Genomic DNA, 11,264 nt, shown 5'->3' with positions numbered 1-11,264 from the left:
CCGCCCAGTCTGGAGCCGGAGAGAAGGAGGGACTAGGAGAGCGCCCGGGCCCCTCTGACCAGCGGCACCCGGCAGCAGCCTGTGCCGAACGATACAGACAGACAGATCCAGGGCGGCCCCTCCTGGCAGCCCTGCTCCTCCAGAGGGATGCTTTGGGAGTGAGGCCACTCCTCACCCCCGTAGCCCCTCACTCCCGCCATTCTCCTGAGGCTCTGGGAGCCTGCAAAGGTCCTCACTGCCCTCCTACCCTGCTGCTGCCCAATTTCAGGTCCAGCAAAGTCTTTCTGATAACAGGAGAGGGTAGGCAGTGAGGAGGTCTTCCTGGAGGGGGTGACAGCCCAGAGCCTGGGACCTTGCCCACACTTCAGAAGGCATCAGCAGCAAGGTAAGTGCTGGGAAGAGGAGGGAACCCCAGCCCCTTGTCCTGTCCCCTTGTCCCAGACTGCGCCTTCTTGGGTAGGTCAAAAAATGGAAAATATTTTTAACCAAACCAGATGGGAGGAGGCCAGGAGGCTGTTGGCGACATCAGGGCTGGAGGAGCCAGCTCTCTCCTGCTCAGGCTGCTTCTGGGGTCGGTGCCCCCTGCCCGCATCAAACAAATCTCAGAGGTTTCTGGGTGCCAAGCAGGGGGGCGGGGGTGTCCTCCAAAGCAAAGCACCGCCTGTGGGGGGGTGGTGGGGAGAGCTGGGAGGGGTGTGAGAGGGGAATTGAGAGATGGCCAGCAGGGTACATGGCAAGAGGACCTAGCAGGGAACGGGGACCTCAGATCCACTGCCTCTGTCCCTGGGCCCAAGCCTTGTCCCTAAGAATCTGTCTGGCTCTAAGCCAGTCGGCCGCCAGGCAACCTCTCAGGATTTAAATGGATTTGCAAATTTTCCAGATTCCTAAGATGTCCTTCCAAACCCCCAGCGGCTGGGAAAGTGCGAAGGCGAGGGGGCCATGGCAGGCCCTTCCTAACAGTCACAGTCGTGCAGCCTGGGCCGGGGGTTTGGGATCTAGCAGTCAGATCTGGGGGCCCCTCTGTGAAGAAGGGGGGTTGGCTGCTGGGCCCTTTCCTCTGGTCCCAGGCAGCTGCTCAGGCCTCCTCACTGTCTCCCTCCTTCTTAAATATGAATCTGATTCCTTCTGTGAGTCTCCCTAGTAGAAGGTGCCTATAGAAAGCCCAAACTCTTAATAGCGGCTGCTACTTACTGATGGACCCTTACTGCATGCCAGGACCATGTGGAGTGTGTAATAAGCATGATCTCATGTAACGCTCACCAGCAAATCCAGGGGCAGGGACTGATTTTATACCCAATTTACGAGTGAGGAAACTGAGGCTCACAGCAGCCACAAAACTGTACCACACTGCTCTGCTAGTAGGCGGCAGAGCTCAGGGAGATAGTAGCCTCCCTGCCCCATCACGCCAGACTTGGGCTTTGTGTTCCTGACGGTCAGATCCCAGAATTCCCGGAAGGAATCTTCAGGATCCTGCCAGTGGGCATGCCCTTCCTTACCACTTTCCCTTTTCCTTCAAGGACCCTCCCTATTCTACCCCCTCCAGGCAGCCTTCCCACGTTCTTCTAGTCTTCCAAGAGCTTACTACGCCCATCATCCTGGAGCCTTGTTGCTTGACCCTCTCTTTCTGTTCGTGTTCTGTTTACACATCAGAGATCGTTTGGGCCCCAGGCTTCCCCATCTAGTGTTCTGGCCCCAGTGTTCCCAGGAGGCCAGTGGGGCTGAGAAAATGTGGTTGTGAAGGGGAGGAGGGACTGACTGAAGACCTGGTGTTCCCAAGGGTGAGCCCAGAACCCAGGCCTCTTGTCTTCCTTCAGGTGCCTTTCCAGAACCTTATGTGTGTCCGTCCCCCAGACATTTTCCTATATGTCAAGGGGGGTAGTGCCCCTGCCTCTGTGATCCCAAAGTGCACAGAGGCCTCTAACGAGATCTTCTGAAATCAGGCAGTCCTCCCCTGCCTCCAAGCTTCAGGGCCCTGAATCCACAGCCCTTGGGGACATGCAGACCATGTCGGTCACCATCACGGAGTGCTTACCCTGTGCTGGGCACAGAGCCTGGAACCTCGTACGCCTTATAATCCCCCACAACAGGTTTTTGGAATAGGTATTATTCTTACCCCTGTTTTGTTTTGTTTTGTTTTTTAACATCTTTATTGGAGTATAATTGCTTTACAATGGTGTGTTAGTTTCTGCTGTATAACAAAGTGAATCAGCTATACGTATACATATATCCCCATATCTCCTCCCTCTGGCATCTCCCTCCTACCCTCCCTATCCCACCCCTCTAGGTGGTCACAAAGCACAGAAGTGATCTCCCTGTGCAATGCAGCTGCTTCCCACTAGCTATCTATTTTACATTTGGTAGTGTATGTATGTCCATGCCACTCTCTCACTTCGTCCAAGCTTACCCTTTCCCCTTCTCGTGTCCTCAAGTCCATATACATGTGTTAGCATATGGTATTTGTTTTTTTCTTTCTGACTTACTTCACTCTGTATGACAGACCCTAGGTCCATCCACCTCACTACAAATAACTCAATTTTGTTTCTTTTTATGGCTGAATAATATTCTATTGTATATATGTGCCACATCTTCTTTATCCATTCATCTGTTGATGGACACTTAGGTTGCTTCCATGTCCTGGCTATTGTCTTACCCCTGTTTTGAAGACAAGAAAAACATGGCTCAGAGAAGCTAAGTGACTTTCCCAGGGTCACACAGTTAGTTGGTAGAGTTGGTATTTAGGCCGAGGTCTACCTGAAACCAAAGACTTAACCCCCTTGCTCCCAGGGAGCCCCCCTGGTCAGAGCGGAGAGTTTCCATCCTCCCACAGAGCCTGCTCCTGGCTCCAGCACTTTCTCCAGCAGAAAGATTAGCTTCAGGCCTGACCTGCTCCCAGGTCCACCCGGGCCCTGGCTTGGTCCTGAGTGAGGAAGGAGACCATCTGGTGAGTCCCCTCCCTTCAGTGGTGATCGGGCAGCCCTCCCTCCTCTGTGGGAAGAAGAGATGAGACTTCTAATTGCCCACAGATGTGGGGCAGCGGAAAGCACCGTGGATTCAGAGTCAGGAGACCCAGCACTGGTCCTGGCTCGACTCAAATCCACTGTGTGGCCAACCTCAGGCCCCCACGTCCTCTTTCTTGCTGCGTGCGCATCTGGAAGGCAGTGGGCACGGTGGGTAAACAACACCAGGTTTGGTCATCTGATGAGCCCCCCTTGGTCCGGCTGACTGTGTGACCCTGGGCTAGCGCTCTGCCTCTCTGGGCGTCAGGCCCCTCCTCTGTGAGCAGTAGGGTGGGATGCAGGGTCCACATAGTAATAATACAGATACGGTGCTTAGCACAGTTCCTGCCTCTCCTGGGGCTGGACTTAATGCCAAAGGCTAAGAGAGAGCAGCTGCTCTCCCCGCCTCCTGCACGGGATGACCTGGCTGTGAAATTGGTCTGCACCTCATGAAGTGCTATGCCCACAGAAGGGAAGGGACCTGGGCACCACGGGTGTGCTAAAGGCTCAACTCTATCCTCCAGGCACAGTCTGGCTCTGAGACCAGCTGCCTTCTAGGCTGAAGGAGGGGACTCCTCTGGGTGCTTTGCTCAGGACAGGCTGCTGAGTGGTGAGGAGGGAGGAAGGAATGAGAGAGGCCCCAGACATTCCTGAAATGTACCCCCTCACCCCATTTCTTGCACGTGGTTCAGAACCCCGCAGGCAGTGGGCCCTTGGAAGGGGGAGATCTTCCTGCCCTGTTTTCCACAGCTCCCGCAACCCTCCACCATGTCTCCCCAGCATCAGAGCTTGTAACGCCTCAACTGGGAAGCCACGTGTGCGGGATGACAGAACTGGGACCAGCCCTCTCTGAGCACTTTCATTGTGCTTTACATCCATTACCGTCAAGTCCACTGCTGTATGCCTTAGCGCTTGGAACAGGCCTGGCATTCAGGGAGTGCTTCATATTTGCTGAACTAATTTAATCAGCGCAAACCACCTCGAGGAGTGGATATAAACTCTCCATTTTACACATGAAGAAATGCCCAGAGAGGTTAAGAGGTTAAGTCAGTTGCCCAAAGTCCCACAGCCAGGATGCGATAGAGCCAGGATTTAAACCGGGTGTTTTTGACTCCAGAGTCCGCGACTGAGAGGCTGGATGGGTTCTGGATCTCAGCTGTGGCGCCCCTCAGAGCGCCAGAGGTGGTCATCAGACCCAGGAACCCATCCTGTGCGACTGTGGGTGAGTCAGTCCCTCTCTGGGTCTCAGTTTTCCCATCAGTAAAACAAGGAGTTTGAACAAGATGATCTCTGAGCTCCTTCCAGCCCTAAAACAATTCCAGGATTCCAAGCCACACCAGCCCAGATGGGCAGTTGCACAAGCTCTGTTGTGTGCTCAGGGATCATGCATATTTAACTTCACAGTGAAAGGGTTTTTTCTTACCCTTTTTCTACACATTACAGAAAGTGGTCAGGATCGATGACCTCTAATGGAAAACGGTGCCCTGTAACAAGGAGGAGGGACCTTCTGACAGTCAGAGCGGCCTGTTAATGCACTCAGTTTCTTGGGGAGCTCTGAGGTCGTGTTTTCCCAGTGCCCATAGCCCTATTTTCCTGAGATCCTGAGGAAAGAGGGTCAGGAGGACTGCCTGTGAGGGGGTATGTGTGGATGCTGTGACCCTTTGCTGATTTTCAGACTTCATAGGCTCTGATTTCAAAAGGAAGCAAGGCTTTGGCGCATGGTAGATGAATGAATGATGGGCTCCAGAGGCAAGGGAATGGATGCAGAGACCCACCTCTAATGGGAGGAGTGTGGAATTCACACACTGTTGCTTCCAGTGTAGAAGCCCCTCCCAAGACTTCAGGCCCAGAACCCTCAGGCAAAAGAGCTTCCTGAACCCCCCAGGCCGTGACCCCAGGATCCGCCTTTCCCAGATGCTTTCTGGGACGCCCCAGCCCAGCCTAGTGCAGGAGGTTGAAAATCAAAGTGTATTGCTTTAACTGCATTAGTACCGTCTCTTCTCCTCGCTTCAGATCAGAGCTATTTAATGTCTCAGGTGTCCAGAACCTTTCATCTGCCAGAGGTACCAGCTCCTCTGCCCTGTGATGGAAAGGGTTGTCGCTTGGGAGGTAGGGGCAGCAGGGCCAGGCCGGTCAGATGGTTCCTGAAGGTCAGAAGTGAAGAGGATTATGGGAATCACTGTGTTCAACTTCCTTACTATATGCACGGGAAACTGAGGTCCAGAGAAGAGGAGGGACGTGCCTCGGGTCCTACAGGTTGTCAGTGATAGCACTGAGCCCGGGACCCGGCCTGCAGGTCTGGACTTCCCTCTGTGCCAGCGTTGAATCTTCACCATCCACCTCTGTGGTTCAGGGCTTAGGCTCCAGCTCTCCCCGGGGTGAGGCCCCAGGGCAGACTTCTGGCTGAAAAGGGGCAGCACCATCCCGACGAGGGACGGGAAACCCTCTGGGTAGTCTTGTGGACCACGGAGCCTTTGGTTACATCACTTCTCCATTCTGGCCATAATTTCCTTTTACATAAAGTGACGGGGTGGGGGGCAAGGGGACAGCTCAGTGACCCCAGAGGCTCCATCCAGCTCTGTTCTTAGCCCCTGAGAGCTCCTGCCAGCCTTTGTGCGGGTATTTCACATGTTGCTGCCCTGGTTACCTTCTGTTCTGGGAAGTGGAACCGTAAGAGCTGTGACACGTCCTCTTCTAGCTTCTCCACTCCTGAGGCTGAGCCTAAGTGGTCATGGATGGGGCGGCGGGGGGCGGGGGGAGTTCCAGAGTCAGCCGCAGAGGGCAGGGCTCAGATTAACAAACCTGTCACTGAAGCCCTAAAGGTAAAGGCTCAGGTGTGACTCAGTGGACCGTGGGCTACTCCTGTCTTAACTGTATTTGTGTCCTTATCAGCCCCCAGGCTGGGGCCTTTCTGCTGAATGGATAATGAAAGAGTGATAAATAAGCGTAGGGGAGAGATGGATAAACAGGTTGGTGGATGCCTGCATGGATGGATGGATGGATGGACAGACAGTTGGCCTCCCCTCTAGTCCAGGGAGCAGGGGTGACGTCAGGAGCGTCCAGCATGTGCAGTCACAGCGGGCTCCACGCTTAGAAGGGCCTAGCATTGCCTTGAAATGCTGAATAGTTTTTTAACAAGGGTCCCTGCATTTATATTTTGCACTTGGCCCCGCAAATTATATAGCTGGTCCTGCCAGGGAGTTCAGGCTGGGTTTGAGATGGCTTCATCCCTGAGACTGGTCTCACTGCCTCCACTGTCCCCATTCTAATCCACGGCCTCCCACAAAATGCCAACCTACTCCCGTCACTCTCCTTTGTGGAGGCCCCCCATCCCCATAAGGGCTTGGACTTGCACCATTGTCACTGCCCAACCAGCAGCTAGCCCCCTACTCTCACTGTCAATACCCTGACAAGGTGGCTTCCCAGTGCCTCCAGGGCAGAGCCCAAGTCCTTACTCAGCACCCCAAACTTTTCCCAGAGTGGCCTCTGCCCTTCTTCTCTGCCCATCCCCTGCCTCTTTGCTGAAGAGCCCCAGTTTCTAGCCTAACAGATCTCTCTCTGCCACCACCCGGATGCCTCGTGATCTCCCCCTTCCCTAACTGCTCACGCAGAGCTTCTGTGGAATACCCTTCCCTGGCATCGTCCACCACAGAACCCAACTCAAGGCCACCCTCTCCCCCCTTGAATTCGTCCTATAATCATAATAATTACCATTTACTGAGCGCCTGTTATACCTCAGGAGCCTTTCATCATCATCTCTAACCCTCACAGCAATGGAAAAGGATATCTCTTTTGCTGTTTTCCAGAAAATTGGGACTCAGGGAAGTTAAACTCAGAGAGGTCACATGTTTATGAGGTAGTAGAACTGGGACTTTGACCTGGATTAAGTGGCTTCTAGCTGGGACTGCGGCCCCCGGCCTGGCTGAGCCCCTCCATGTGCTTTCACTGCCCCGGGAGGCGTCAGGCACAGCCTGCTGGCATCAGGGTCCCATGTGTCTGTGCTGCCCCCTCACCAGCCCGTCCCATCACCTTCCTGGAGGGCAAGGGTCACCATCGCCTGCCTATCCCAGTTTCCCAGCCCAGGGAGTGCTGAGTTTTTAGGGGGCAGCTGAGAACCGGAAGAGCTGACTCTACACAGCCATTTGATCTCTCATGCTGGGTAAGCATCTATCGAGCACCTACTGTATGCCTAATCCCATACGAGGAACTTGAAGACATCCCCCAAATCGTTAGATGGGTTTCCTCATTTTGTGAAAAATCAAACTAAGAGGCCAAAACAAAGGTAGAAGAAAGAGCTGGTTGGCAGACAGTGGACTGGGAGTCATTAGACTTGGGTTCTGGTCCTGGGTTGGCCTTTAAATCCCTGAGTGTGCCAGGAGGAGACCCGACCCTACCCAAGCTGAACCTGCTGACAATACCAGTAACAACTGCAGCTACCCTTCCTGGCTTTCCCATCACCCCATTTCCCACATGCATCCTTTGCTGACAAGCTTAGCCTAGCAGGGTCTCAAGGCCAGCGAGTGAGTGAATGAGTGAGTGACTTATTCTCCCGTGAGTGAATGAAGAACAGTCACGTGGCCACTGACTTGGCCGAGGGCTGTGTGCCAGGCCCTGCTTTGAGTATTTTCCTTGTATTAACTCATTCAAAGGCCTTGACAACTCGATGACGAGCCCTGACTTACAGATGGGAAACCCGAGGCACAGGGAGGCTGAGTAACAGTTAAGTGGGAGACTCGGGGTGAGCGACTGGAGGAAGGGGTGAAAGAACAGATGCTGGGAAAGCCAGGGGGAGTGAAACGTGGGCGTTTTCTCCCCTCTGGCTCTGCTGCCCAGGAGGGCTCTGAGGGGAATCTCAATGCTCCGTAACTGGCAGCAATTAGACGCAGGTTCTCCTTAGCTAGCTGCCCTGCCCGATGTGCCGGCTCTGGGCTGCTGGGGGAAGGCCGCGTGCTGGTGGGTCCGTCTGAATGGCCGAGGCCTGCCCCCTGCCCACTTGGCTCTGAGAACCATTTTATGTGTGGCCCCCACCCCAGCCCAGGGCTGATCTCGGGCTGGCAGCAGCCAGGGGAACAGAAGGTTTGCTTGTCTGCGCCTGCTGCGCCCCCCCCTCCCCAGCCTCAGCCTGGGACCCCTCTCAGGGGCTCCTCTGGCTGCCAGGGCCTGACGCTCCCCGTTGCCATGGCACCGGCTGGAGATGAGACTGGGGGTTGGCTGCGGGGGGCGGGTTTCAGGGAGGGCAGCCGAGGGATGGTGGAGGCCTGGAACTCTGCAGCTGCAGAGGCCCCCAGGCCCTCTGTGAACAGTGGAAGGGGTGCTGGAGCTTCAGCAGGGGCAGGCCTGGACCCTGAGCGCAGCAGGCCTGTGGCAGAGCTGACCACCCACCTAGCCTGACTACCGGGATGCTCTTTATCGGAGGCGTCTGGGACAGGCCTCATGGTAGACCAGAGACCTGCTTGGGCACTGCCTCTGCCAGCCCCAGGCTGTCCTCAGCAGAGACTCTTCCTCCTCAGCCTGGATGCTGACCCTCAGACTCTGCAGTGACGTCGCAGAAAGGTCCTGAGTTCTACCCTTACTTGACTTCCAAATTCCTGGGTGAGCTGGGGTAGATCCCTTGCTCACTCTGCCCCTCAGTGAGGGAGGGACAGGACTGTAACCTCTGAGGATCCCTCATCCCTGAGAGCCTGGATTCCGTGTGGACCCCATTAGGGTGAACCCATGTGGGAGTGTTTCTCTGTGATCAGACCTGTTTCTGGGCAGAAGCTAGGCAGTCTAGCAGAGCAGTGAAGAATACAGGTTTGGAGTCAGAAGGGCCTGAGTTTGCATCCCAGCTTATCATTGGCTTATTACTTATCGGCTGTGTGACCTTGGGCAAGTTGCCATACCTCTCTGAGACTTAGTCTCCCCCTCTGTGAAATGGGAATACTGATTGTATCCTCCTCACAGGATTGTTGTGAGGCTAAAACAAAACCCCCAGGTCATCTCATTTCGCAGAGTGCCTGGCTCTGAATTAGTAAGGGCTTTTGTTTGTTTTCAGATTGGGGAGCATCAGAAAAATGAATGGGAAGAAAAACATCCTTGTTGCAGGGTGGAGGGCATTGGCATTGGTGAATGGAAGCAGGACCAATGGGTAGAGGATACGATGAGACAGATTGTGCTCAATGGAATAAAAATTTTCAAATAGTCTGACCTCTGAGGATCCTGGGCTGTCCGAGAATGGAATGGGCTGCGGGTGAGGTAGTGAGATCCCTATCATGGGAGGTGTGCAGCTGGAGGCTGGACAACCCCTTTGTTTGCAGAAAGGGTGGGGGAGATGTGAATTGGGAGGACTTACAGCCCCTCCCAGCCGTAAGATTAAAGGGCTCTGAGAAAGATGGTGTGACTTCCTCCCCGCTTATCCTGCCAGGTTCACCTGGCTGAAGGAGACTGAAGGAGAGGTTGGAAAACGGTGAAAGAATAAACCCGGTGAATTGTATATTGAGCTCGTACTGTGTGCCAGACACAAGCTTGACATCTTTGCCTCCTGCCTGAGAGAGGCTCTCATATGAGTGTTGAGCCTGTGTGCTGTCAGTCTGCCCAGGGTCGAGCACCAGCTCCAGGACTGGTGAAATCGTTGGGCAAACGGTTTGACCTCTCTGTGCCTTGCTTTCCTCGTGTGTAAAATGCGGAAGCAACACCGATGTCATGGATTGTTCTGAGATCATTCACGTTCAGGCCTTAGCCCAGGCTTTGGGTGATGAGAACTAAATCATAGGTAGTTCTTCTTCTCGTTGTTATTTTCAAGGCCTTCTAAGTCCTTGTTCCTTTTTGAAGGGGCCACTGGGGCCTAGCTGGGATCCAGGGGACTCTAGTCCAGGGATCACTGGGCCTGGGCAGAGCCAGGCCATATGGGCCGGGGAGTGGCCATGGGGATGAACAGAGAGGCCCGCGAGGCACCGGGGGAGGCAAGCAGTGCTTGCTCGGCAGGCGGGGGGACAGCCGTGTGCAGTGGGCCTCCCTCCCTCCCTGACCTCCTTCTCAGGGCCGCTTCCCAGCCCGTGTGGGGACCCAGGCCCCCTCCCCCGGGCCCCCAGTGGCCGTGAGGCACACACTGAGCGCTTTCCCATGAACTGTTCCAAGGAGCTTGGCCTGCTCCCCCTACCCCCAAGTGCGGGTGAGGGGGTGTGCAGGAGCAGGGGTTCGGACTGGGGGGATCAGCCCGTTCTTTATCAGCCTGACTCCGATCCAGACAGATGTTTCGTCTTATTTTGAACTTCCAGAAAATAGGTCATTTCTTTCCATTGTGTCCCTGGGGAGGCCTTCTGGGGACAGGAGCACAGAGTGAGTGACAAGAGCATGGAAGCCTCACTTGGGCCCCTGGGGAGCTGGGAGGACAGCATCCTCCCCCCTCTGTCATGATGAGCCATCTGTCAGCAGGGCCAGGGCTTGAAGGGTCTTAAAGGCTGGGCTAAGAAGCTGGCCTTTAGTGAGGGCGGATGGAGTGCCATGGAAGTGTCAGGGAAGGACATGGTCAGACGGGGATTTCAGAAATGTTCCTCTGGTTAGGGTGTGAGAACAGGCAGGAGGGGACAGACTGGAGGTGATAGGGGAGGGGTTGGTACAATGGGGCAGGCAGAGGCCACCAAGTTTCTGCTGGAGGGGGCAGGGGTAGGGGCATCAGATTGACGGTCCATGGAACTAGCACTGTCCTTCCACTCACCTGGACTTCCAGAACAGCTGGATCCCATGCCAGGCCCCAGCTTAGCTGACTTCTGCTGCTTTGTTTGGGAGACCTCATAGGTACCTGGAAAGCAGGAAGGTCCTCTGGGTCTAGAAGCAGCGTGGCAGAGAGTTGGGCCTGGGTGATCAAGCTGCATCACTGTGTGATTTGAGGCAGGTTGCACGCCCTCTCTGACCTCTATGTGATCCTGAGGTCTGTGGGGAGATTCAGTGTGTAGGGTGGAGTGCTGAACCTTTAGCGGCAGAAGGGGCATCGGATCGAGAGGGGCAGGTGAGAGCCGCATAGCCTCAGCCCCTTCCCAGCTTTCTATCCGCAGCCCGTAACTATTTCCCAACCCAACGGAAACGGCTCTCCTCCCTGGCTCCCAGGATGGGGTTCCCCTACCTGTGTTGCAAGAGTCTACCTAAAACTCAGCCCACTTGGGGTAAGCCCACGTGGGCCACACTCTCTGCCATCACTCTTGTGCTTTCCCAACCGCTGGCGGGAAGACTCAGTCTCCAGCTCCAGATGCCTCTTGCCCCTACGCACGCCCAGGACTGGGGCTGGCTGCC

General features: G+C 55.1%; 1 protein-coding gene across 1 annotated transcript in view; it reads left to right on the top strand.

The window, feature by feature from the left end:
• The window catches only part of PDGFRB (platelet derived growth factor receptor beta), a 39,111-nt gene continuing 27,847 nt past the window's right edge, over nt 1-11,264 (top strand). Inside the window, exon 1 of the mRNA XM_030834064.2 lies at nt 1-385. The gene's annotated coding sequence lies outside the window, so the exon portion shown is untranslated. The remainder of the gene's footprint in view (nt 386-11,264) is intronic.

The sequence above is a fragment of the Globicephala melas genome, chromosome 3 (genome assembly GCF_963455315.2).
Source record: "Globicephala melas chromosome 3, mGloMel1.2, whole genome shotgun sequence".
Classification (NCBI taxonomy): Eukaryota; Metazoa; Chordata; class Mammalia; order Artiodactyla; family Delphinidae; genus Globicephala; species Globicephala melas.
This window is presented reverse-complemented; position numbering and strand designations above follow the sequence as displayed.